This window comes from Acipenser ruthenus, chromosome 32 (assembly GCF_902713425.1).
Source record: "Acipenser ruthenus chromosome 32, fAciRut3.2 maternal haplotype, whole genome shotgun sequence".
Lineage (NCBI taxonomy): Eukaryota > Metazoa > Chordata > Actinopteri > Acipenseriformes > Acipenseridae > Acipenser > Acipenser ruthenus.
Genome location: NC_081220.1, coordinates 10747960 through 10774266, shown reverse-complemented (window position 1 = coordinate 10774266; position 26307 = coordinate 10747960). Strand labels below are relative to the sequence as shown.

Here is a 26307-nt window from a genome sequence, read left to right as displayed (position 1 = left end):
AACCTAATTATGTAAGGTTCCCAATGCGCAAATACACAGCATATTTAAACTTCTTCACAATCTTAAATCTTCCCACATGAATGTCAAATACGTACTGACAAGTACGGCCCTTTCCCAATGTAACACTCTGCTGTGTTTGAACACCAACGATGGCTTGGATATGACGTATTAAACCATGATACTATTGTTCCCACTTTCTTTATTACTACCAAATGTGCTTTTTGCGTCAGCCCCTGTGTCCTAATGGATAAGGCACTGGCTTTTTAAGACATGGATTGTGGTTTCAAGTCCCATCTGGGGTGTGATTTTGTTATAGGAGGCTGTGTGGTCCAGTGGTTAAAGATAAAGGGCTTGTAACAGGAGGTCCCCCGGTACAAATCCCACCTCAGCCACTGACTCATTGTGTGACCCTGAGCAAGTCACTTAACCTCCTTGTGCTCCGTTTTTCAGGTGAGATGTAAATGTAAGTGACTCTACAGCTGATGCATAGTTCACACACCCTAGCCTCTGTAAGTCGCCACAGATAAAGGCGTCTGCTAAATAAATAATAATAAAATGAACATAATTATGGTAAGTTTTATTGGCATGTGATATTTTGTAGATCTTGTTATCTGCTTAGTCCACTCACGCTAGCCAGAACGTGCTCGAGTGCTCTGGCAGCAGCCATGAAGCAAGTCAGTTTTTCAGTTGAAATAAATATCTACTTTGTTTTTGTGGATGGGGGTGTTTTGAAAAGATCAGTTAAATAGCTACGTATTTTGAAATAAAGATGTATTCATTATTATGAACGCTAACAGAAAGAATATTGTATTTACTTTTCCCACGTGTGCTTGCCTTGTACAAATCTGACAGAGTTTCAACAAAGGCATTTGACTTGGGTTCATTAGTTATCCTATACTGCCATCTACAGCATTACTGCGGGAGCCTTTTACTTCTTTTGGATATTTTCACAAGTAACCGGGCGAGCATGTAGTCGTGGCCGAGTGGTTAAGGCGATGGACTAGAAATCCATTGGGGTTTCCCCGCGCAGGTTCGAATCCTGCCGACTACGTAAACTTTGTTTTTAATTGATTGTATGTGTTCATTGTTAATACATGTTTAAAGCTCAGGAAGTCTGAAATATTACTGGTTGTACTTCATATCGCTTCGGTTCTTTTTGTTAAAGAATGTTCATTTTGGCACCATTACAAATGCTGTGGTTTCTTTAAAGAAGAAAAGCCGTGGCCCGTACGGGGATCGAACCCGCGACCTTGGCGTTATTAGCACCACGCTCTAACCAACTGAGCTAACCGGCCACACACTCAAAACTTGATACTAGAACCCGAGGAAAATAAGTCCTGCGGACATTATGATTGTTCTACCAAGATGTTCTCATGTTAAACTGAACAATAACACTTTCAAAGTATTGGAAAGGCATAATTAGAGGCCTCGTCATAATGAGGCAGTTTAACAGTGTGAAGGATGTGGTGAGGTGCAGGCTTGCGGTGACTTTCTCTCATTTAACGACCTTGTGATTTGAATACTAACAAGAAAAACAAATCAAATTACCAAGCATTCGATGGACGTTTTAAGAAATAAATAAACAAAAAGATTTGTCAGAAGTGGGATTCGAACCCACTCCTCCAGAGAGACTGCGACCTGAACGCAGCGCCTTAGACCGCTCGGCCATCCTGACTTACACCGATGACTTTGCACAACACTGCAGTACACTGCTGAACCTCCAATGTCTGACGCTACAGTAAATCACCTGGTGTGTGCGTGAACTTATTCTTTTTCTGTTTATATTAAGGAGGGCGACCTGTTTCGTCGCATTCTATATGGGATCACAAGGACACTCCTCTTACAGACAGAAAATATACGGCAAACAGAGCGATTGCTTCACGGTTAGAAACAAATCAGAACAGTCTGTTAGCAAATTAACTTCATGAAAAAACCACACAGGACTTACATAAATGTTACAGATATGTTTCGTAGACACAAAAGTTGTAACATAATTGAGTACATTTGTAAACTATCCGCCAGTAACAGACATTATCTCACATTATCTCTAGTTTCAAACGCATTATCACAGGCGGCACAATTACGACATGGAAAAAATCCAGTATATTTGTCCAGTACACCGAGATCTCTCGAACGTTTCAATGAGTCAGCCCTTAATAAACACACTCCGTGTTCATTTCTGTGTATATGACATTGTCTATACACAATACCTGCCATGTAAGCCTATTGGTATCAAACCGATCACAATTAATGTGATCCGTGTTTTCAGTCAGATTGATAGTTTTAATCAATCGTCAAAAAAGCAGCAGTGCTTTCAACTGTAGTTCGTCTTGCGTACCTTTAGGCAAGATACCCACTCAGAACGTGTCCGCTTCCTCCAGCCCCCTAAGGAACACTGGAGGGGTCATCAATAACATGGAGCATTTGGCCAAAAAACAACACTCACTGCCTCCTTCACGCTCAAAAGTGAACACTCTCACTCTTCCTCGTGGATAGCTAGTCCAAACACTTTAAAAACGCATTTTGCTAGCAAATCGCTATAGAAATGATCCCTGAAAGTATTGTTTTATGGGCAAGTGGCCGACCGTCTCCCTCCAACTCTGAGTGGCACCGGTAGCTGTGCCGCTGACAAATTAACAGGAGCTTTCATATAATGCAATTGCTGTTGCCCAGTGAGGTGTTACAACAACATTTCAAACTCATTCCAGACTGCAGGCGGTTAAAAGCTAAATTGGGTTCAAGTTTCTCGTATGATTTAAAATGTAGGAGCCAGTTGCCTCATTTGCATTATCTGCCTTCCTCCTTTGCACTGTGAAGTCTATCAAATTTGTGCTTAAAATCTGACTACGATTCCCAGTTGAATCGTGTATATTTGGTTTCCATTTTAGCTGTATGCATACACACTGCTCTGTCGAGCTCCCAGGGTGTTATCTAATAAAACACCATAATCGGTTAGCACGTTCGGCTGTTAATCGTAATTTTGGTGTTTCAAGCCCACGCAGAGATGATGCTTTTTGCATTTCTTTATCGCATTAGAAAATGGCACTATAATACGTTTTTATTTCCTCCAATTACACTAAAGAAAAAATTTGCTGTTTTTTTAATTCAAAAAATTAATTAAGAACAAATAACCCTAGTCGTGCTGTATACAAAAACCCGGTATCGAAGCAGGGACCGTTACAGTCTAACGCTCTCCCAACTGAGCTATTTCAGCTTGACGCGATGTTGCTATCGAGACAGCATTCTTTTCGTCAATCGCCTTTTTGTCAAGCCAGTAAACCTGCATGTAATGAGAAACGTTCAACAGTTCGGAAACACCACAATAGAATCCAATGCCTTTGCAAATGTGTTTCCAAACTGTTAGTTTTTCTCCCAAAAGCGGTTTCTCAAAAAATGATTTTGCCTACTTTTTATTATTATTATTACTTTTTCCAGAGTAAGACCAAAAGGCAAACATCCAGGAAATAGTTAAACACTGCTACAGTGCTTGAACTGTCTCAACAAACGTTTAGCTCTAAAACGTGTACATTAAAAGTCTATTAACATCTTTAACACAATCATCTGTGTTCCAATAGCGGTTAATCCACATGGTGATCAATAAAGTGAATGCTGGCTTTGTTCACATATTAGCAAGACGTTTTCACGATTCACGCATATTCTGAACAAGCACACAGGAAAATAACTGCTTTATTGGCTCTGGTCTTGTATCGTCACCTTGATTACTGTCCGTAAGAAGTGGCATTAATCAGAAACCTAATTATGTAAGGTTCCCAATGCGCAAATACACAGCATATTTAAACTTCTTCACAATCTTAAATCTTCCCACATGAATGTCAAATACGTACTGACAAGTACGGCCCTTTCCCAATGTAACACTCTGCTGTGTTTGAACACCAACGATGGCTTGGATATGACGTATTAAACCATGATACTATTGTTCCCACTTTCTTTATTACTACCAAATGTGCTTTTTGCGTCAGCCCCTGTGTCCTAATGGATAAGGCACTGGCTTTTTAAGACATGGATTGTGGTTTCAAGTCCCATCTGGGGTGTGATTTTGTTATAGGAGGCTGTGTGGTCCAGTGGTTAAAGATAAAGGGCTTGTAACAGGAGGTCCCCCGGTACAAATCCCACCTCAGCCACTGACTCATTGTGTGACCCTGAGCAAGTCACTTAACCTCCTTGTGCTCCGTTTTTCAGGTGAGATGTAAATGTAAGTGACTCTACAGCTGATGCATAGTTCACACACCCTAGCCTCTGTAAGTCGCCACAGATAAAGGCGTCTGCTAAATAAATAATAATAAAATGAACATAATTATGGTAAGTTTTATTGGCATGTGATATTTTGTAGATCTTGTTATCTGCTTAGTCCACTCACGCTAGCCAGAACGTGCTCGAGTGCTCTGGCAGCAGCCATGAAGCAAGTCAGTTTTTCAGTTGAAATAAATATCTACTTTGTTTTTGTGGATGGGGGTGTTTTGAAAAGATCAGTTAAATAGCTACGTATTTTGAAATAAAGATGTATTCATTATTATGAACGCTAACAGAAAGAATATTGTATTTACTTTTCCCACGTGTGCTTGCCTTGTACAAATCTGACAGAGTTTCAACAAAGGCATTTGACTTGGGTTCATTAGTTATCCTATACTGCCATCTACAGCATTACTGCGGGAGCCTTTTACTTCTTTTGGATATTTTCACAAGTAACCGGGCGAGCATGTAGTCGTGGCCGAGTGGTTAAGGCGATGGACTAGAAATCCATTGGGGTTTCCCCGCGCAGGTTCGAATCTTCATTATTCGTTCGTTATTAGCACCACGCTCTAACCAACTGAGCTAACCGGCCACACACTCAAAACTTGATACTAGAACCCGAGGAAAATAAGTCCTGCGGACATTATGATTGTTCTACCAAGATGTTCTCATGTTAAACTGAACAATAACACATTCAAAGTATTGGAAAGGCATAATTAGAGGCCTCGTCATAATGAGGCAGTTTAACAGTGTGAAGGATGTGGTGAGGTGCAGGCTTGCTGTGACTTTCTCTCATTTAACGACCTTGTGATTTGAATACTAACAAGAAAAACAAATCAAATTACCAAGCATTCGATGGACGTTTTAAGAAATAAATAAACAAAAAAATTTGTCAGAAGTGGGATTCGAACACACGCCTCCAGAGAGACTGCGACCTGAACGCAGCGCCTTAGACCGCTCGGCCATCCTGACTTACACCGACGACTTTGCACAACACTGCAGTACACTGCTGAACCTCCAATGTCTGACGCTACAGTAAATCACCTGGTGTGTGCGTGAACTTATTCTTTTTCTGTTTATATTAAGGAGGGCGACCTGTTTCGTCGCATTCTATATGGGATCACAAGGACACTCCTCTTACAGACAGAAAATATACGGCAAACAGAGCGATCGCTTCACGGTTAGAAACAAATCAGAACAGTCTGTTAGCAAATTAACTTCATGAAAAAACCACACAGGCATTACATAAATGTTACAGATATGTTTCGTAGACACAAAAGTTGTAACATAATTGAGTACATTTGTAAACTATCCGCCAGTAACAGACATTATCTCACATTATCTCTAGTTTCAAACGCATTATCACAGGCGGCACAATTACGACATGGAAAAAATCCAGTATATTTGTCCAGTACACCGAGATCTCTCGAACGTTTCAATGAGTCAGCCCTTAATAAACACACTCCGTGTTCATTTCTGTGTATATGACATTGTCTATACACAATACCTGCCATGTAAGCCTATTGGTATCAAACCGATCACAATTAATGTGATCCGTGTTTTCAGTCAGATTGATAGTTTTAATTAATCGTCGAAAAAGCAGCAGTGCTTTCAACTGTAGTTCGTCTTGCGTACCTTTAGGCAAGATACCCACTCAGAACGTGTCCGCTTCCTCCAGCCCCCTAAGGAACACTGGAGGGGTCATCAATAACAGGGAGCAGTTGGCCAAAAAACAACACTCACTGCCTCCTTCACGCTCAAAAGTGAACACTCTCACTCTTCCTCGTGGATAGCGAGTCCAAACACTTTAAAAACGCATTTCGCTAGCAAATCGCTATAGAAATGATCTCTGAAAGTATTGTTTTATGGGCAAGTGGCCGACCGTCTCCCTCCAACTCTTAGTGGCACCGGCAGCTGTGCCGCTGAGAAATTAACAGGGACTTTCATATAATGCAATTGCTGTTGCCCAGTGAGGTGTTACAACAACATTTCAAACTCATTCCAAACTGCAGGCGGTTAAAAGCTTAATTGGGTTCAAGTTTCTCGTATGATTTAAAAATTAGGAGCCAGTTGCCTCATTTGCATTGTCTGCCTTCCTCCTTTGCACTGTGAAGTCTATCAAATTTGTGCTTAAAATCTGAATACGATTCCCATTTGAATCGTGTATATTTGGTTTCCATTTTAGCAATATGCATACACACTGTTCTGTTGAGCTCCCAGGGTGTTATCTAATAAAACACCATAATCGGTTAGCACGATCGGCTGTTAATCGAAATTTTGGTGTTTCAAGCCCACGCAGAGATGATGCTTTTTGCATTTCTTTATCGCATTAGAAAATGGCACTATAATACGTTTTTATTTCCTCCAATTACACTAAAGAAAAAATGTGCTGTTTTTTTAATTCAAAAAATTAATTAAGAACAAATAACGCTAGTCGTGCTGTATACAAAAACCCGGTATCGAAGCAGGGACCGTTACAGTCTAACGCTCTCCCAACTGAGCTATTTCAGCTTGACGCGATGTTGCTATCGAGACAGCATTTTTTCGTCAATCGCCTTTTTGTCAAGCCAGTAAACCTGCATGTAATGAGAAACGTTCAACAGTTCGGAAACACCACAATAGAATCCAATGCCTTTGCAAATGTGTTTCCAAACTCTTAGTTTTTCTCCCAAAAGCGGTTTCTCAAAAAATGATTTTGCCTACTTTTTATTATTATTATTACTTTTTCCAGAGTAAGACCAAAAGGCAAACATCCAGGAAATAGTTAAACACTGCTACAGTGCTTGAACTGTCTCAACAAACGTTTAGCTCTAAAACGTGTACATTAAAAGTCTATTAACATCTTTAACACAATCATCTGTGTTCCAATAGCGGTTAATCCACATGGTGATCAATAAAGTGAATGCTGGCTTTGTTCACATATTAGCAAGACGTTTTCACGATTCACGCATATTCTGAACAAGCACACAGGAAAATAGCTGCTTTATTGGCTCTGGTCTTGTATCGTCACCTTGATTACTGTCCGTAAGAAGTGGCATTAATCAGAAACCTAATTATGTAAGGTTCCCAATGCGCAAATACACAGCATATTTAAACTTCTTCACAATCTTAAATCTTCCCACATGAATGTCAAATACGTACTGACAAGTACGGCCCTTTCCCAATGTAACACTCTGCTGTGTTTGAACACCAACGATGGCTTGGATATGACGTATTAAACCATGATACTATTGTTCCCACTTTCTTTATTACTACCAAATGTGCTTTTTGCGTCAGCCCCTGTGTCCTAATGGATAAGGCACTGGCTTTTTAAGACATGGATTGTGGTTTCAAGTCCCATCTGGGGTGTGATTTTGTTATAGGAGGCTGTGTGGTCCAGTGGTTAAAGATAAAGGGCTTGTAACAGGAGGTCCCCCGGTACAAATCCCACCTCAGCCACTGACTCATTGTGTGACCCTGAGCAAGTCACTTAACCTCCTTGTGCTCCGTTTTTCAGGTGAGATGTAAATGTAAGTGACTCTACAGCTGATGCATAGTTCACACACCCTAGCCTCTGTAAGTCGCCACAGATAAAGGCGTCTGCTAAATAAATAATAATAAAATGAACATAATTATGGTAAGTTTTATTGGCATGTGATATTTTGTAGATCTTGTTATCTGCTTAGTCCACTCACGCTAGCCAGAACGTGCTCGAGTGCTCTGGCAGCAGCCATGAAGCAAGTCAGTTTTTCAGTTGAAATAAATATCTACTTTGTTTTTGTGGATGGGGGTGTTTTGAAAAGATCAGTTAAATAGCTACGTATTTTGAAATAAAGATGTATTCATTATTATGAACGCTAACAGAAAGAATATTGTATTTACTTTTCCCACGTGTGCTTGCCTTGTACAAATCTGACAGAGTTTCAACAAAGGCATTTGACTTGGGTTCATTAGTTATCCTATACTGCCATCTACAGCATTACTGCGGGAGCCTTTTACTTCTTTTGGATATTTTCACAAGTAACCGGGCGAGCATGTAGTCGTGGCCGAGTGGTTAAGGCGATGGACTAGAAATCCATTGGGGTTTCCCCGCGCAGGTTCGAATCTTCATTATTCGTTCGTTATTAGCACCACGCTCTAACCAACTGAGCTAACCGGCCACACACTCAAAACTTGATACTAGAACCCGAGGAAAATAAGTCCTGCGGACATTATGATTGTTCTACCAAGATGTTCTCATGTTAAACTGAACAATAACACATTCAAAGTATTGGAAAGGCATAATTAGAGGCCTCGTCATAATGAGGCAGTTTAACAGTGTGAAGGATGTGGTGAGGTGCAGGCTTGCGGTGACTTTCTCTCATTTAACGACCTTGTGATTTGAATACTAACAAGAAAAACAAATCAAATTACCAAGCATTCGATGGACGTTTTAAGAAATAAATAAACAAAAAAATTTGTCAGAAGTGGGATTCGAACACACGCCTCCAGAGAGACTGCGACCTGAACGCAGCGCCTTAGACCGCTCGGCCATCCTGACTTACACCGACGACTTTGCACAACACTGCAGTACACTGCTGAACCTCCAATGTCTGACGCTACAGTAAATCACCTGGTGTGTGCGTGAACTTATTCTTTTTCTGTTTATATTAAGGAGGGCGACCTGTTTCGTCGCATTCTATATGGGATCACAAGGACACTCCTCTTACAGACAGAAAATATACGGCAAACAGAGCGATCGCTTCACGGTTAGAAACAAATCAGAACAGTCTGTTAGCAAATTAACTTCATGAAAAAACCACACAGGCATTACATAAATGTTACAGATATGTTTCGTAGACACAAAAGTTGTAACATAATTGAGTACATTTGTAAACTATCCGCCAGTAACAGACATTATCTCACATTATCTCTAGTTTCAAACGCATTATCACAGGCGGCACAATTACGACATGGAAAAAATCCAGTATATTTGTCCAGTACACCGAGATCTCTCGAACGTTTCAATGAGTCAGCCCTTAATAAACACACTCCGTGTTCATTTCTGTGTATATGACATTGTCTATACACAATACCTGCCATGTAAGCCTATTGGTATCAAACCGATCACAATTAATGTGATCCGTGTTTTCAGTCAGATTGATAGTTTTAATTAATCGTCGAAAAAGCAGCAGTGCTTTCAACTGTAGTTCGTCTTGCGTACCTTTAGGCAAGATACCCACTCAGAACGTGTCCGCTTCCTCCAGCCCCCTAAGGAACACTGGAGGGGTCATCAATAACAGGGAGCAGTTGGCCAAAAAACAACACTCACTGCCTCCTTCACGCTCAAAAGTGAACACTCTCACTCATCCTCGTGGATAGCGAGTCCAAACACTTTAAAAACGCATTTCGCTAGCAAATCGCTATAGAAATGATCTCTGAAAGTATTGTTTTATGGGCAAGTGGCCGACCGTCTCCCTCCAACTCTTAGTGGCACCGGCAGCTGTGCCGCTGAGAAATTAACAGGGACTTTCATATAATGCAATTGCTGTTGCCCAGTGAGGTGTTACAACAACATTTCAAACTCATTCCAAACTGCAGGCGGTTAAAAGCTTAATTGGGTTCAAGTTTCTCGTATGATTTAAAAATTAGGAGCCAGTTGCCTCATTTGCATTGTCTGCCTTCCTCCTTTGCACTGTGAAGTCTATCAAATTTGTGCTTAAAATCTGAATACGATTCCCATTTGAATCGTGTATATTTGGTTTCCATTTTAGCAATATGCATACACACTGTTCTGTTGAGCTCCCAGGGTGTTATCTAATAAAACACCATAATCGGTTAGCACGATCGGCTGTTAATCGAAATTTTGGTGTTTCAAGCCCACGCAGAGATGATGCTTTTTGCATTTCTTTATCGCATTAGAAAATGGCACTATAATACGTTTTTATTTCCTCCAATTACACTAAAGAAAAAATTTGCTGTTTTTTTAATTCAAAAAATTAATTAAGAACAAATAACGCTAGTCGTGCTGTATACAAAAACCCGGTATCGAAGCAGGGACCGTTACAGTCTAACGCTCTCCCAACTGAGCTATTTCAGCTTGACGCGATGTTGCTATCGAGACAGCATTTTTTCGTCAATCGCCTTTTTGTCAAGCCAGTAAACCTGCATGTAATGAGAAACGTTCAACAGTTCGGAAACACCACAATAGAATCCAATGCCTTTGCAAATGTGTTTCCAAACTGTTAGTTTTTCTCCCAAAAGCGGTTTCTCAAAAAATGATTTTGCCTACTTTTTATTATTATTATTACTTTTTCCAGAGTAAGACCAAAAGGCAAACATCCAGGAAATAGTTAAACACTGCTACAGTGCTTGAACTGTCTCAACAAACGTTTAGCTCTAAAACGTGTACATTAAAAGTCTATTAACATCTTTAACACAATCATCTGTGTTCCAATAGCGGTTAATCCACATGGTGATCAATAAAGTGAATGCTGGCTTTGTTCACATATTAGCAAGACGTTTTCACGATTCACGCATATTCTGAACAAGCACACAGGAAAATAGCTGCTTTATTGGCTCTGGTCTTGTATCGTCACCTTGATTACTGTCCGTAAGAAGTGGCATTAATCAGAAACCTAATTATGTAAGGTTCCCAATGCGCAAATACACAGCATATTTAAACTTCTTCACAATCTTAAATCTTCCCACATGAATGTCAAATACGTACTGACAAGTACGGCCCTTTCCCAATGTAACACTCTGCTGTGTTTGAACACCAACGATGGCTTGGATATGACGTATTAAACCATGATACTATTGTTCCCACTTTCTTTATTACTACCAAATGTGCTTTTTGCGTCAGCCCCTGTGTCCTAATGGATAAGGCACTGGCTTTTTAAGACATGGATTGTGGTTTCAAGTCCCATCTGGGGTGTGATTTTGTTATAGGAGGCTGTGTGGTCCAGTGGTTAAAGATAAAGGGCTTGTGACAGGAGGTCCCCCGGTACAAATCCCACCTCAGCCACTGACTCATTGTGTGACCCTGAGCAAGTCACTTAACCTCCTTGTGCTCCGTTTTTCAGGTGAGATGTAAATGTAAGTGACTCTACAGCTGATGCATAGTTCACACACCCTAGCCTCTGTAAGTCGCCACAGATAAAGGCGTCTGCTAAATAAATAATAATAAAATGAACATAATTATGGTAAGTTTTATTGGCATGTGATATTTTGTAGATCTTGTTATCTGCTTAGTCCACTCACGCTAGCCAGAACGTGCTCGAGTGCTCTGGCAGCAGCCATGAAGCAAGTCAGTTTTTCAGTTGAAATAAATATCTACTTTGTTTTTGTGGATGGGGGTGTTTTGAAAAGATCAGTTAAATAGCTACGTATTTTGAAATAAAGATGTATTCATTATTATGAACGCTAACAGAAAGAATATTGTATTTACTTTTCCCACGTGTGCTTGCCTTGTACAAATCTGACAGAGTTTCAACAAAGGCATTTGACTTGGGTTCATTAGTTATCCTATACTGCCATCTACAGCATTACTGCGGGAGCCTTTTACTTCTTTTGGATATTTTCACAAGTAACCGGGCGAGCATGTAGTCGTGGCCGAGTGGTTAAGGCGATGGACTAGAAATCCATTGGGGTTTCCCCGCGCAGGTTCGAATCCTGCCGACTACGTAAACTTTGTTTTTAATTGATTGTATGTGTTCATTGTTAATACATGTTTAAAGCTCAGGAAGTCTGAAATATTACTGGTTGTACTTCATATCGCTTCGGTTCTTTTTGTTAAAGAATGTTCATTTTGGCACCATTACAAATGCTGTGGTTTCTTTAAAGAAGAAAAGCCGTGGCCCGTACGGGGATCGAACCCGCGACCTTGGCGTTATTAGCACCACGCTCTAACCAACTGAGCTAACCGTCCACACACTCAAAACGTGATACTAGAACCCGAGGAAAATAAGTCCTGCGGACATTATGATTGTTCTACCAAGATGTTCTCATGTTAAACTGAACAATAACACTTTCAAAGTATTGGAAAGGCATAATTAGAGGCCTCGTCATAATGAGGCAGTTTAACAGTGTGAAGGATGTGGTGAGGTGCAGGCTTGCGGTGACTTTCTCTCATTTAACGACCTTGTGATTTGAATACTAACAAGAAAAACAAATCAAATTACCAAGCATTCGATGGACGTTTTAAGAAATAAATAAACAAAAAGATTTGTCAGAAGTGGGATTCGAACCCACGCCTCCAGAGAGACTGCGACCTGAACGCAGCGCCTTAGACCGCTCGGCCATCCTGACTTACACCGACGACTTTGCACAACACTGCAGTACACTGCTGAACCTCCAATGTCTGACGCTACAGTAAATCACCTGGTGTGTGCGTGAACTTATTCTTTTTCTGTTTATATTAAGGAGGGCGACCTGTTTCGTCGCATTCTATATGGGATCACAAGGACACTCCTCTTACAGACAGAAAATATACGGCAAACAGAGCGATTGCTTCACGGTTAGAAACAAATCAGAACAGTCTGTTAGCAAATTAACTTCATGAAAAAACCACACAGGACTTACATAAATGTTACAGATATGTTTCGTAGACACAAAAGTTGTAACATAATTGAGTACATTTGTAAACTATCCGCCAGTAACAGACATTATCTCACATTATCTCTAGTTTCAAACGCATTATCACAGGCGGCACAATTACGACATGGAAAAAATCCAGTATATTTGTCCAGTACACCGAGATCTCTCGAACGTTTCAATGAGTCAGCCCTTAATAAACACACTCCGTGTTCATTTCTGTGTATATGACATTGTCTATACACAATACCTGCCATGTAAGCCTATTGGTATCAAACCGATCACAATTAATGTGATCCGTGTTTTCAGTCAGATTGATAGTTTTAATCAATCGTCGAAAAAGCAGCAGTGCTTTGCAACTGTAGTTCGTCTTGCGTACCTTTAGGCAAGATACCCACTCAGAACGTGTCCGCTTCCTCCAGCCCCCTAAGGAACACTGGAGGGGTCATCAATAACATGGAGCATTTGGCCAAAAAACAACACTCACTGCCTCCTTCACGCTCAAAAGTGAACACTCTCACTCTTCCTCGTGGATAGCTAGTCCAAACACTTTAAAAACGCATTTTGCTAGCAAATCGCTATAGAAATGATCCCTGAAAGTATTGTTTTATGGGCAAGTGGCCGACCGTCTCCCTCCAACTCTGAGTGGCACCGGTAGCTGTGCCGCTGACAAATTAACAGGAGCTTTCATATAATGCAATTGCTGTTGCCCAGTGAGGTGTTACAACAACATTTCAAACTCATTCCAGACTGCAGGCGGTTAAAAGCTAAATTGGGTTCAAGTTTCTCGTATGATTTAAAATGTAGGAGCCAGTTGCCTCATTTGCATTATCTGCCTTCCTCCTTTGCACTGTGAAGTCTATCAAATTTGTGCTTAAAATCTGACTACGATTCCCAGTTGAATCGTGTATATTTGGTTTCCATTTTAGCTGTATGCATACACACTGCTCTGTCGAGCTCCCAGGGTGTTATCTAATAAAACACCATAATCGGTTAGCACGTTCGGCTGTTAATCGTAATTTTGGTGTTTCAAGCCCACGCAGAGATGATGCTTTTTGCATTTCTTTATCGCATTAGAAAATGGCACTGTAATACGTTTTATTTCCTCCAATTACACTAAAGAAAAAATGTGCTGTTTTTTTAATTCAAAAAATGAATTAAGAAAAAATAACCCTAGTCGTGCTGTTTACAAAAACCCGGTATCGAAGCAGGGACCGTTACAGTCTAACGCTCTCCCAACTGAGCTATTTCAGCTTGACGCGCGTTTCCTATCGAGACAGCATTCTTTTCGTCAATCGCCTTTTTGTCAAGCCAGTAAACCTGCATGTAATGAGAAACGTTCAACAGTTCGGAAACACCACAATAGAATCCAATGCCTTTGCAAATGTGTTTCCAAACTCTTAGTTTTTCTCCCAAAAGCGGTTTCTCAAAAAATGATTTTGCCTACTTTTTATTATTATTATTACTTTTTCCAGAGTAAGACCAAAAGGCAAACATCCAGGAAATAGTTAAACACTGCTACAGTGCTTGAACTGTCTCAACAAACGTTTAGCTCTAAAACGTGTACATTAAAAGTCTATTAACATCTTTAACACAATCATCTGTGTTCCAATAGCGGTTAATCCACATGGTGATCAATAAAGTGAATGCTGGCTTTGTTCACATATTAGCAAGACGTTTTCACGATTCACGCATATTCTGAACAAGCACACAGGAAAATAACTGCTTTATTGGCTCTGGTCTTGTATCGTCACCTTGATTACTGTCCGTAAGAAGTGGCATTAATCAGAAACCTAATTATGTAAGGTTCCCAATGCGCAAATACACAGCAGATTTAAACTTCTTCACAATCTTAAATCTTCCCACATGAATGTCAAATACGTACTGACAAGTACGGCCCTTTCCCAATGTAACACTCTGCTGTGTTTGAACACCAACGATGGCTTGGATATGACGTATTAAACCATGATACTATTGTTCCCACTTTCTTTATTACTACCAAATGTGCTTTTTGCGTCAGCCCTTGTGGCCTAATGGCTAAGGCACTGGCTTTTTAAGACATGGATTGTGGTTTCGAGTCCCATCTGGGGTGTGATTTTGTTATAGGAGGCTGTGTGGTCCAGTGGTTAAAGATAAAGGGCTTGTAACAGGAGGTCCCCCGGTACAAATCCCACCTCAGCCACTGACTCATTGTGTGACCCTGAGCAAGTCACTTAACCTCCTTGTGCTCCGTTTTTCAGGTGAGATGTAAATGTAAGTGACTCTACAGCTGATGCATAGTTCACACACCCTAGTCTCTGTAAGTCGCCACGGATAAAGGCGACTGCTAAATAAATAATAATAAAATGAACATAATTATGGTAAGTTTTATTGGCATGTGATATTTTGTAGATCTTGTTATCTGCTTAGTCCACTCACGCTAGCCAGAACGTGCTCGAGTGCTCTGGCAGCAGCCATGAAGCAAGTCAGTTTTTCAGTTGAAATAAATATCTACTTTGTTTTTGTGGATGGGGGTGTTTTGAAAAGATCAGTTAAATAGCTACGTATTTTGAAATAAAGATGTATTCATTATTATGAACGCTAACAGAAAGAGTATTGTATTTACTTTTCCCACGTGTGCTTGCCTTGTACAAATCTGACAGAGTTTCAACAAAGGCATTTGACTTGGGTTCATTAGTTATCCTATACTGCCATCTACAGCATTACTGCGGGAGCCTTTTACATCTTTTGGATATTTTCACAACTAACCGGGCGAGCATGTAGTCATGGCCGAGTGGTTAAGGCGATGGACTAGAAATCTATTGGGGTTTCCCCGCGCAGGTTCGAATCCTGCCGGCTACGTAAGCTTTGTTTTTAATTGATTGTATGTGTTCATTGTTAATACATGTTTAAAGCTCAGGAAGTCTGAAATATTACTGGTTGTACTTCATATCGCTACGGTACATTTTGTTAAAGAATGTTCATTTTGGCACCATTACAAATGCTGTGGTTTCTTTAAAGAAGAAAAGCCGTGGCCTGTACGGGGATCGAACCCGCGACCTTGGCGTTATTAGCACCACGCTCTAACCAACTGAGCTAACCGGCCACACACTCAAAACTTGATACTAGAACCCGAGGAAAATAAGTCCTGCGGACATTATGATTGTTCTACCAAGATGTTCTCTCGTTAAACTGAACAATAACACATTCAAAGTATTGGAAAGGCATAATTAGAGGCCTCGTCATAATGAGGCAGTTTAACAGTGTGAAGGATGTGGTGAGGTGCAGGCTTGCGGTGACTTTCTCTCATTTAACGACCTTGTGATTTGAATACTAACAAGAAAAACAAATCAAATTACCAAGCATTCGATGGACGTTTTAAGAAATAAATAAACAAAAAGATTTGTCAGAAGTGGGATTCGAACCCACGCCTCCAGAGAGACTGCGACCTGAACGCAGCGCCTTAGACCGCTCGGCCATCCTGACTTACACCGACGACTTTGCACAACACTGCAGTACACTGCTGAACCTCCAATGTCTGACGCTACAGTAAATCACCTGGTGTGTGCGTGAACTTATTCTTTTTCTGTTTATATTAAGGAGGGCGACCTGTTTCGTCGCATTCTATATGGGATCACAAGGACACTCCTCTTACAGACAGAAAATATACGGCAAACAGAGCGATCGCTTCACGGTTAGAAACAAATCAGAACAGTCTGTTAGCAAATTAACTTCATGAAAAAACCACACAGGCATTACATAAATGTTACAGATATGTTTCGTAGACACAAAAGTTGTAACATAATTGAGACAATTTTTAAACTATCCGCCAGTAACAGACATTATCTCACATTATCTCTAGTTTCAAACGCATTATCACAGGCGGCACAATTACAACATGGAAAAAATCCAGTATATTTGTCCAGTACACCTAGATCTCTCGAACATTAAAATGAGTCAGCCCTTAAAAAAACACTGTCCGTGTTCATTTCTATGTATATGACATTGTCTATACACAATACCTGTCATGTAAGCCTATTGGTATCAAACCGATCACAATTAATGTGATATGTGTTTTCAGTCAGATTGATAGTTTTAATAAATCTTCGAAAAAGCAGCAGTGCTTTGCAACTGTAGGTCGTCTTGCGTACCTTTTGGTAAGATACCCACTAAGAACGTGTCCGCTTCCTCCAGCCCCCTAAGGAACACTGGAGCGGTCATCGATAACAGGGAGCAGTTGGCCAAAAAACAACACTCACTGCCTCCTTCACGCTCAAAAACGAACACTCTCACTCTTCCTCGTGGATAGCGAGTCCAAACAATTTATAAACGCATTTCGCTGGCAAATCACTATAGAAATGATCCCTGAAAGTATTGTTTTATGGGCAAGTGGCCGACCCTCTCCCTCCAACTCTGAGTGGCACCGGTAGCTGTGCCGCTGACAAATAAACAGGAGCTTTCATATAATGCAATTGCTGTTGCCCATTGAGGTGTTACAACAACATTTCAAACTCATTCCAAACTGCAGGCGGTTAAAAGCTTAATTGGGTTCAAGTTTCTCGTATGATTTAAAAAGTAGGAGCCAGTTGCCTCATTTGCATTGTCTGTCTTCCTCCTTTGCACTGTGAAGTCTATCAAATGTGTACTTAAAATCTGAATACGATTCCCATTTGAATCGTATATATTTGGTTTCCATTTTAGCTGTATGCATACACACTGCTCTGTCGAGCTCCCAGGGTGTTATCTAATAAAACACCATAATCGGTTAGCACGTTCGGCTGTTAATCGTAATTTTGGTGTTTCAAGCCCACGCAGAGATGATGCTTTTTGCATTTCTTTATCGCATTAGAAAATGGCACTGTAATACGTTTTATTTCCTCCAATTACACTAAAGAAAAAATGTGCTGTTTTTTTAATTCAAAAAATGAATTAAGAAAAAATAACCCTAGTCGTGCTGTTTACAAAAACCCGGTATCGAAGCAGGGACCGTTACAGTCTAACGCTCTCCCATCTGAGCTATTTCAGCTTGACGCGCGTTTCCTATCGAGACAGCATTCTTTTCGTCAATCGCCTTTTTGTCAAGCCAGTAAACCTGCATGTAATGAGAAATGTTCAACAGTTCGGAAACACCACAATAGAATCCAATGCCTTTGCAAATGTGTTTCCAAACTCTTAGTTTTTCTCCCAAATGCGGTTTCTCAAAAAATGGTTTTGCCTACTTTTTATTATTATTATTACTTTTTCCAGAGTAAGACCAAAAGGCAAACATCCAGGAAATAATTAAACACTGCTACAGTGCTTGAACTGTCTCAACAAATGTTTAGCTCTAAAACGTGTACATTAAAAGTCTATTAACATCTTTAACACAATCATCTGTGTTCCAATAGCGGTTAATCCACATGGTGATCAATAAAGTGAATGCTGGCTTTGTTCACATATTAGCAAGACGTTTTCACGATTCACGCATATTCTGAACAAGCACACAGGAAAATAACTGTTTTATTGGCTCTGGTCTTGTATCGTCACCTTGATTACTGTCCGTAAAAAGTGGCATTAATCAGAAACCTAATTATGTAAGGTTCCCAATGCGCAAATACGCAGCATATTTAAACTTCTTCACAATCTTAAATCTTCCCACATGAATGTCAAATACGTACTGACAAGTACGGCCCTTTCCCAATGTAACACTCTGCTGTGTTTGAACACCAATGATGGCTTGGATTTGATGTATTAAACCACGATACTATTGTTCCCACTTTCTTTAGTACTACCAAATGTGTGATGCGTGTCAGCCCTTGTGGCCTAATGGCTAAGGCACTGGCCTCCTAAGCCAGGAATTGTGGGTTCAAGTCAAATCTGAGGTGTGATTTTGTTATAGGAGGCTGCGTGGTCCAGTGGTTAAAGATAAAGGGCTTGTAACCAGGAGGTCCCCCTGTACAAATCCCACCTCAGCCACTGACTCATTGTGTGACCCTGAGCAAGTCACTTAACTTTCTTGTGCTCCGTTTTCGGGTGAGATGTAACTGTAAGTGACTCTGCAGCTGATGCATAGTTCACACACCCTAGTCTCTGTAAGTCGCCATGTATAATAAAAACGAACATAATTATGGTATGTTTTATTAGCATGAAATATTTTGTAGATCTTGTTATCTGCTAAGTCCGCTCACGCTAGCCAGAACGTGCTCGAGTGCTCTGGCAACAGCCATGAAGCAAGTCCATTTTTCAGTTCAAATGAATAACTACTTTGTTTTTGTGGATGGGGGTGTTTTTTGAAAAGATCAGTTAAATAGCTACGTATTTTGAAATAAAGATGTATTCATTATTATGAACGTTAACAAAAATTATATTGTATTTACATTTCCCACGTGTGCTTGCCTTCTACAAATCTGACAGTTTCAACAAAGGCATTTGACTTCGGTTCATTAGTTAGCCTATACTGCCATCTAGAGCATTACTACTGGTTTCGTTTACTTCTTTTAGATATTTTCACAAATACTCGTGCAAGCATGTAGTCGTGGCCGAGTGGTTAAGGCGATGGACTAGAAACAAGGAGGGGGAAAATGAATAAAGCCAGCCAATAGCCATATTTTAAAAGCATGGGGTATTAGACCAACATATAGCAGCGATTACACTTCTCTTTAAGAGTGCTAGGTGATTGGAAACAGCTCTTCCCAGCAAGGGTTCAACAACAAAAGCCAGATTGTTAATACACACAAGTTTTAACAGTATTAGGGAACGTTAGCTGCAGCATTACAGGTTTAACTATATTAGAGCAATTCAACAACAATACAAGTTTAGTTAATATAATTAGCAGCAACGTTCAGGTTTAGCAGCGGTGTAGCATAAGTAAACACAACCAAAAGGTGTGGGGACATTTACCTGCTGCTGGAACACTTTTAATCTAATAAAACAAAATTGATGAGACGGGATTTAACCACACGTCTCAGAGCTTTATTCAACAGACTAGCTCTCGAATTATCCAACAGTTTACTTTTGGAATATACTCACACGGCTGTAACACCGCAGACACAGAAACAGCGCGTCTCCAGAACACTCATCTACAGCAGCAGCACACCGAATCTCAGGTCCCACGCACCTGTCGGTACTTCCTCTCTCACCCCGCCTCAGAGAAAAACACTTTCTCCCATCAGCCCGGCTAGCTCAGTCGGTAGAGCATGAGACTCTTAATCTCAGGGTCGTGGGTTCGAGCCCCACGTTGGGCGTCCTTTTTAAATACAAGTTGTAGATATTTCTTCGAGGCAACGGAGCAATGTCTGATTCTGTTCACACTGTATAAAGTATTGCAACACAATTACTTATTGGTCATTGTCATATAACAATTGCTATTGTAAAATGCGTGCATCCTTTAAAGCTATACCGATATTGAAATAAAGAATCTTACTTTCGTGGGTTGGCTTCAATCTGTTTCTTTTTTTACACTTGTCATTACATCATTCATGGAGCAAGTTAGTATGTGCGTAATAAACCCAATCGGGCCTTGATACAATAGACAACACTAGTCTGTGCTGAAATGAAATAATGCGGTTTTCTACTATAGCAAACGCCGCTTGTCAGAATGGCCTAGTGGTCTAAGGCGCCAGACTCAAGGACGCTGTCTTTCCAAAGAATTGTGTGTTCTTGTCTCCGAATGGAGGCGTGGGTTCAAATCCCACTTCTGACAGTTCACTTTTACTTATTTTTTAAATGAATCAATTTGTTCATTTTACTATAAAGGATTGTTTCAAGGAAATCAACAGCTGATACCAAACTCTTGTCAGCACTCAATACCATTTTCATTTCCATTTTAAATCGGACTAAAATAGCGTTCCTAACACAGATTTCATTTTTGTTGTAAACTGGCTACTTGTCGAAGTCACTGAAAAATATTTTGTGTAGAAACATGTGTTATTTAACTAAAGATTGTTTTAATATTTCAAATAACATATTACTTTGAAAAACATCTCCGACTGCCACTGGATCGTGGTCTCAGGCTGGGATGCGGACCATTGAGAACACTATAAACGATCTATTAGTGGAAGTAGCTTACATGAGAAATGCCCTCGTTTAACATGCTAGGATGATCGACTTCGGTATTCTCCAACTGCTGTTTACATTTTCTAACACGTTATGAGGACGAATACAAAGGTTGACAGCTTCCTTGTAAGTGGGGGTAAGCACAAGTTATTTTCAGATGTAATGTCTATTTTAAACTCAATCTAGTCCTGCGTAGTGCAAAAGACATTGCTATATTTTTATATTAGTCAAGCCCTATTTAAAGTGTTCTTAAATTGTTTTGACATTAGCAATGATCAATTTAAATGTGGTTATTGATTTAAACAACTGAACAATTGTGGGCTTGATGGTTTCTTTTTTCTACGTTTCTACCGGAATGAGATACACACTCAAAATGTGTCCCCTTCCTTCAGCAACCCCCGACTGAAGATTGAAGTGGTCATTCCTTGCAGCGATTAGGTTCCCGATAACAACACTCATTGTCAGTTCGGTGCTGAAAAGAAAACACTGCCACTCCTCCTGGTGGATACCGAGACCAATCCCTTCAAAACATGTTTCATTCTAGAAATGATCCTTCCAAATATAGTCTTAACTTTTATAAGCAGACCTTCGCCCCCAACTGGCAAGCTCTACTTCATATGAAACAATGACTGGGCAACAACGAGGTGTTACATTAACAATACAAACTAACTCGAGACAGCCAAGCCGTTAAAGCATACCTTAAGTTTGTTGCGTGATACAAAAGCAAGTATTGGCATTTTTGCATTGTCTGCCTCGTCAAACAAGCTCAAGCCACAGCACACAACGCTGCTGCATTGGGACACAGATTGTGGATTTCTAAGCGACTGAATAAACGAGCTGAGACTACTTTTTAAAGAAATTGAAAACATACCTCTAGTCGAAATATTTGCTATTTAGTTAATTCAATTTTTTTTAAAATTTGCAAATCATAGACTACATTGCCAAAATAATAATAAACAAACAAATCTGATTTGCTCGTATCAAGCTGCGATGAAGCCTATGAGAATCGGTGGCACTATTAAAGGGGAATTAGCTCAAATGGTAGAGCGCTCGCTTTGCATGCGAGAAGTAGCGGGATCGATGCCCGCATTCTCCAAATAATTTTAAAGTATCTGCGTATTTTGTCCCAGCGCATTATGGAGATAAATACAAAGTGTGACAATTCTTTGTAACAGAGACGCCCACCCTGCATGTGTATTTTAATGCACAGTCTGCTAATTTGAAATAATCCCCGGACTGAAAAACTGCAGCGCGTGATATTTTGTAGGTCTTCTTATCTCCTATGTCCGCTAACGCTAGGCACAACGTGACCGAATGCTGTAGCAGCAGCCATGAAGCAAGTTAGTTTTTCAGTAGAAATAAGGCTTTTGTGTATGGGTGTTTTGAAAAGATCAGTTAAATAGCTACGTATTTTGAAAAAAGGATGTATTCATTATTATGAACGTTGGCAGAAAGGATATTGTATTATTATTTCCCACGTGTGCTTGACTTGTACAAATCTGATAGAGTTTCAACAAAGGCATTTGACTTGGGTTCATTATTTAGCCTATACTGACATCTACAGCATTACTGCGGGTGTCGTTTGCTTCTTTTGACAATAATACGGCTGTTTTCACGGAAAACCGTGAGAGCATGTAGCCGTGGCTGAGTGGTTAATGAACAAACAGAGCTTTCAGAAATGGAATTCGAACCCACGCTTCCAGGGTAACTGTGATCTGAACGCAGCGCCATAGCTCGCTCAACCATCCTGAATTAGACATGTCTTTTTACAACATTGCAGTACACTGGTGAACCTCCGATGTCTGACGCTGCAGTAAATCAACTCGTGTGTGTGTGTACTTATTCTTTTTCTGTATATATGAAGGAGGGCGACCTGATTTGTCGCATTCTATATGGGATTGTAGCAGCCACACCCAGTGACACCCAGTGAGAGTCCTAATACCGACACTACTAAAAATTAATTAAAAGGTTTGGAATAGGAATGACAACAGAATGACAAAGGCAGAATAACAATTCACAAAGCTTTATTACAATGATCCATGATTCACATAAATCAGTTCAAATAACTAACAATAAAATGTATTAAAGTTGTACTAAAAACAAGGAGGGGAAATGGAATAAAGCCAGCCAATAGCCACATTTTAAAAGCATGGGGTATTAGACCAACATATAGCAGCGATTACACTTTTCTTTAAGAGTGCTAGGTGATTGGAAACAGCTCTTCACAGCAAGGGTACAACAACAAAAGCCAGATTGTTAATACACACACGTTTTAACAGTATTAGGGAACGTTAGCTGCAACATTACAGGTTTAACTATAATAGAGCAATTCAACAACAATACAAGATTAGTTAAGATAATTAGCAGCAACGTTCAGGTTTAGCAGCGGTGTAGCATAAGTAAACAGAACGATAGGTTGCGGATGCAACCCCGGTTCCCTGAAAGAGAAAATAACCATCAAGGTATGGGACATTGCCGTCAGGCAGTAGGGATTGGCTGAGCTTTATGTCAAAGCTGCCGATAGGCCTCCGCGCAAGCTGCCGTGTAAGCCCGCCCCCTTGGGAGCTTACTATACGCAGCGCGCGGAGAGTCACTTCCTCTTTTGCCCTTCAGGCCGTGAAGGCCTCCAGAGCGACCTCGCGGCTTGATGGTTATTTTCTCTTTCAGGGAACCGGGGTTGCATCCGCAACCTATGGTTCCCTTTCAAGTCGAAAATAACCATCAAGGTATGGGAACAGTGTACCCAAGCCGTCGCGAGGGAGGATTCTCGGCAGTAGGACAGACTTACGTCATAACGCAACTGCGTAGGCAGTACATCTACACATATGCGGAGCTGCGCCTCAGCGTCTATGCTCGCAATGACACCTGTCCCAAGGTGGAATAGTCACACCATATTGTACCTACTCTAGACGTCCGCAACCTGAGGCGTCATAGAGTGCAACACAGATGCTCCAAATGACGGAGCAGAGGATTCCAGCACATTTAGCCTGTAAAACCTCATGAAAGTATGCGGCGTAGCCCAACTGGCTGCCGCGCAAATATCAGACACCGGCACCCCTCGAAAGAGGGCCCAGGATGTCGCCATACCCCTGGTAGAATGCGCCTTCAACTGCCCTGGTGGAGGAAGGCCTGCAGATTCATACGCTAATTTAATAGCATCCACTATCCAGTGGGAAAGGCGCTGTTTATACAGCGGCTGACCCAAAGATCTAGAACCATGGTATATGAACAACTGTTCTGTCTGCCTCACAGTCCTTGTGCGGTCAATATAACACCTCAATGCCCTCACAGGGCAGAGCATGTGTAACCGCTCTTCCTCTGGGGAAGAAAAAGGAGGAGGATGGAACGCCATCAACTCGACTGACTGGTTCATGTGGAACGGGGATATAACCTTTGGTAAAAAGGCCGGATTAGGGCGCATGGAGACCTTAGAACCGTCTCCTGCAAAACGAGTACAAGAAGGATGCACTGACAGTGCATGTAACTCGCTCACGCGTTTTGCTGATACCACAGCCAGCAAAAACGCAGTCTTAATAGATATGAGCTTCATATCCACGCTGTGGAGAGGCTCAAACGGCGCCTTGGCAAGGGCTTCCAGCACCACATCAAGGCTCCACGACGGTAAACTGGTCGTTCTTGGAGGCCGCAAGCGTCTTGCGCCTTTCAGAAACTGAGATGCCAAAAAATGGCAACCAGGTGATAACCCGTCAATGCGTACGTGGCAAGCCGAAATAGCGGCCAAATACACTTTAAGTGTAGAGGGAGACTTACCCTCGTCTAACAGCTTCTGCAGAAACTGTAATATCACTGCCATAGGGCAGGAGACCGGGTCATGGCCCTCAGCCAGACACCAACCCTGAAATAATTGCCACTTATACGTATATTGCGACCGAGTGGAGGGCGCCCTCGCACTTTGAATGGTCGATATAACCGCCGTCGAAAGCCCTAAGGCTGACAGGCGCTCCCGCTCAGGGGCCAAGCCCATAGCTGCATGAGCTTGGGGTTCGGATGCCATAGCCCTCCTTGGGCTTGGGACAACAGGTCCGCTCGCAGAGGGAGCTCCCTCGGGCGACCGTGCAACAACTGCACCAGACTCGTGAACCAAATCCTCCGAGGCCACCGAGGAGCGATCAGAATCACTGTCGCTTGCTCTACCCTGACCTTCTCCAAGAAGGCGGGGAGCATCGAAATCGGTGGAAATGCGTACAGGAGCCCTGGCGGCCATTCGTGAGCCAGTGCATCGACTCCTAGGGGGCTGTCGAGGTCCTTCACCGAGAACCATAGGGGGCAGTGCGTGGTCTCTCGCGAAGCGAAGAGATCGACTTGCGCTGTGCCGAACCAGTCCCAAATGCGCTCTACCACCCGAGGTTGAAGACGCCATTCGCCCGCAAGAGGACCTCCTCTGGACAGGAGATCCGCTGCGTAATTGACTCTGCCCGGCAGATGAACTGCACGCAGAGAGGCTAACCGCGGTTGAGCCCAGAGCAACAGCCGCATTACCATCCGGTGAAGACCTGGGGACCGCAATCCGCCCTGGCGATTGATATACGGTACTACTGTGGTGTTGTCTGACCGCACTAACACGTTCTTGTCTAGAAGCACTGGCAAGAAGTGCCGAAGGGCGAGGTCCACTGCTCTGAGTTCCAGAGCGTTGATGTGGGCTGACCTCCAGGGTCCTGACCACGCTCCACGGGTCCCTGTCCCGTTCCAGACTGCTCCCCAACCTTGGTTGGAAGCGTCGGTTGTGATAACTTCCCTTCGGAAGATGGGACCCAAGCGCACGCCCTGGCGGATGTTCGACTGAACTCTCCACCAGCGTAATGCTTCCCAGCAGGTTCGGGATACCCTCAGCCTGCGGTGCTTGTCTCTCCGCGGGTGCAACGCGAAGGCATTGAACCAGGCCTGCAGAGGTCTCTGGTGTAGTAAGCCCAAAGGAAGGGCTTGCAAGGCGGCAGCCATCAACCCCAGCATGCACTGACAGAGCTCCATGCTGACTGTTTCTCTCAACCTGAATAGGGAGAGACACCGCTCTAATGAGGCAACTCTTTGTGTCGATAGGGTCGCTTCCATGGACACTGAGTCCAGATGCAGACCCAAAAACTCGGTCTGTTGGCTGGGCATGAGGCGGCTCTTGTCTGGAATGACCTTCAGACCTAGCCGCTGAAGATGGTCTGTAACCATCACTGTGTGCTGTGCCAACTGCTCCTTTGACTGCGCGCAGACGAGCCAGTCGTCCAGATAGTTCAGCAGTCGAATGCCTTGAACCCGCAAGGGGGCTAAAATGGCGTCCATACACTTCGAAAAGGTTCGAGGAGCTAGAGACAGGCCGAATGGCAGGACGCAAAACTCGTAGACCCTGCTCTGGAATGCGAATCGTAGATACTCCCTGTGACCCGGACAGATGGGAACGTGAAAGTACGCATCTGTGAGGTCTACGGTGGTAAACCAGTCACCCTGCCGGACAGACTGGACAATGTGCCTGTGCGTAAG

At 41.9% G+C, this 26307-nt stretch overlaps 19 non-coding genes across 19 annotated transcripts; 5 read left to right on the top strand and 14 right to left on the bottom strand.

The window, feature by feature from the left end:
* Positions 1 to 969: 969 nt before the first annotated feature.
* Positions 970 to 1051, top strand: trnas-aga (transfer RNA serine (anticodon AGA)). The gene has a single exon. It is a non-coding gene; the product is annotated as a tRNA-Ser (tRNA).
* Positions 1052 to 1221: 170 nt separating this feature from the next.
* Positions 1222 to 1295, bottom strand: trnai-aau (transfer RNA isoleucine (anticodon AAU)). Its single transcript has one exon. It is a non-coding gene; the product is annotated as a tRNA-Ile (tRNA).
* A 298-nt stretch (positions 1296 to 1593) lies between these two features.
* On the bottom strand, positions 1594 to 1675 carry trnal-cag (transfer RNA leucine (anticodon CAG)). Its single transcript has one exon. It is a non-coding gene; the product is annotated as a tRNA-Leu (tRNA).
* A 677-nt stretch (positions 1676 to 2352) lies between these two features.
* On the bottom strand, positions 2353 to 2568 carry LOC131703399 (small nucleolar RNA U3). The gene has a single exon (XR_009309860.1). It is a non-coding gene; the product is annotated as a small nucleolar RNA U3 (small nucleolar RNA).
* Positions 2569 to 5141: 2573 nt separating this feature from the next.
* trnal-cag (transfer RNA leucine (anticodon CAG)) lies at positions 5142 to 5223 on the bottom strand. The gene has a single exon. It is a non-coding gene; the product is annotated as a tRNA-Leu (tRNA).
* Positions 5224 to 5900: 677 nt separating this feature from the next.
* Positions 5901 to 6116, bottom strand: LOC131703385 (small nucleolar RNA U3). The gene has a single exon (XR_009309848.1). It is a non-coding gene; the product is annotated as a small nucleolar RNA U3 (small nucleolar RNA).
* Positions 6117 to 8688: 2572 nt separating this feature from the next.
* Positions 8689 to 8770, bottom strand: trnal-cag (transfer RNA leucine (anticodon CAG)). The gene has a single exon. It is a non-coding gene; the product is annotated as a tRNA-Leu (tRNA).
* A 677-nt stretch (positions 8771 to 9447) lies between these two features.
* LOC131703371 (small nucleolar RNA U3) lies at positions 9448 to 9663 on the bottom strand. Its single transcript, XR_009309834.1, has one exon. It is a non-coding gene; the product is annotated as a small nucleolar RNA U3 (small nucleolar RNA).
* A 2150-nt stretch (positions 9664 to 11813) lies between these two features.
* trnas-aga (transfer RNA serine (anticodon AGA)) lies at positions 11814 to 11895 on the top strand. Its single transcript has one exon. It is a non-coding gene; the product is annotated as a tRNA-Ser (tRNA).
* Positions 11896 to 12065: 170 nt separating this feature from the next.
* On the bottom strand, positions 12066 to 12139 carry trnai-aau (transfer RNA isoleucine (anticodon AAU)). The gene has a single exon. It is a non-coding gene; the product is annotated as a tRNA-Ile (tRNA).
* A 298-nt stretch (positions 12140 to 12437) lies between these two features.
* trnal-cag (transfer RNA leucine (anticodon CAG)) lies at positions 12438 to 12519 on the bottom strand. The gene has a single exon. It is a non-coding gene; the product is annotated as a tRNA-Leu (tRNA).
* A 678-nt stretch (positions 12520 to 13197) lies between these two features.
* Positions 13198 to 13413, bottom strand: LOC131703398 (small nucleolar RNA U3). Its single transcript, XR_009309859.1, has one exon. It is a non-coding gene; the product is annotated as a small nucleolar RNA U3 (small nucleolar RNA).
* A 2150-nt stretch (positions 13414 to 15563) lies between these two features.
* Positions 15564 to 15645, top strand: trnas-aga (transfer RNA serine (anticodon AGA)). Its single transcript has one exon. It is a non-coding gene; the product is annotated as a tRNA-Ser (tRNA).
* A 170-nt stretch (positions 15646 to 15815) lies between these two features.
* trnai-aau (transfer RNA isoleucine (anticodon AAU)) lies at positions 15816 to 15889 on the bottom strand. The gene has a single exon. It is a non-coding gene; the product is annotated as a tRNA-Ile (tRNA).
* A 298-nt stretch (positions 15890 to 16187) lies between these two features.
* trnal-cag (transfer RNA leucine (anticodon CAG)) lies at positions 16188 to 16269 on the bottom strand. Its single transcript has one exon. It is a non-coding gene; the product is annotated as a tRNA-Leu (tRNA).
* Positions 16270 to 16948: 679 nt separating this feature from the next.
* On the bottom strand, positions 16949 to 17164 carry LOC131703310 (small nucleolar RNA U3). The gene has a single exon (XR_009309775.1). It is a non-coding gene; the product is annotated as a small nucleolar RNA U3 (small nucleolar RNA).
* Positions 17165 to 19933: 2769 nt separating this feature from the next.
* trnak-cuu (transfer RNA lysine (anticodon CUU)) lies at positions 19934 to 20006 on the top strand. Its single transcript has one exon. It is a non-coding gene; the product is annotated as a tRNA-Lys (tRNA).
* A 347-nt stretch (positions 20007 to 20353) lies between these two features.
* trnal-caa (transfer RNA leucine (anticodon CAA)) lies at positions 20354 to 20464 on the top strand. The gene is made up of 2 exons: positions 20354 to 20391; positions 20419 to 20464. It is a non-coding gene; the product is annotated as a tRNA-Leu (tRNA).
* Positions 20465 to 21180: 716 nt separating this feature from the next.
* Positions 21181 to 21386, bottom strand: LOC131703602 (small nucleolar RNA U3). The gene has a single exon (XR_009310041.1). It is a non-coding gene; the product is annotated as a small nucleolar RNA U3 (small nucleolar RNA).
* Between the last annotated feature and the right edge of the window lie 4921 nt (positions 21387 to 26307).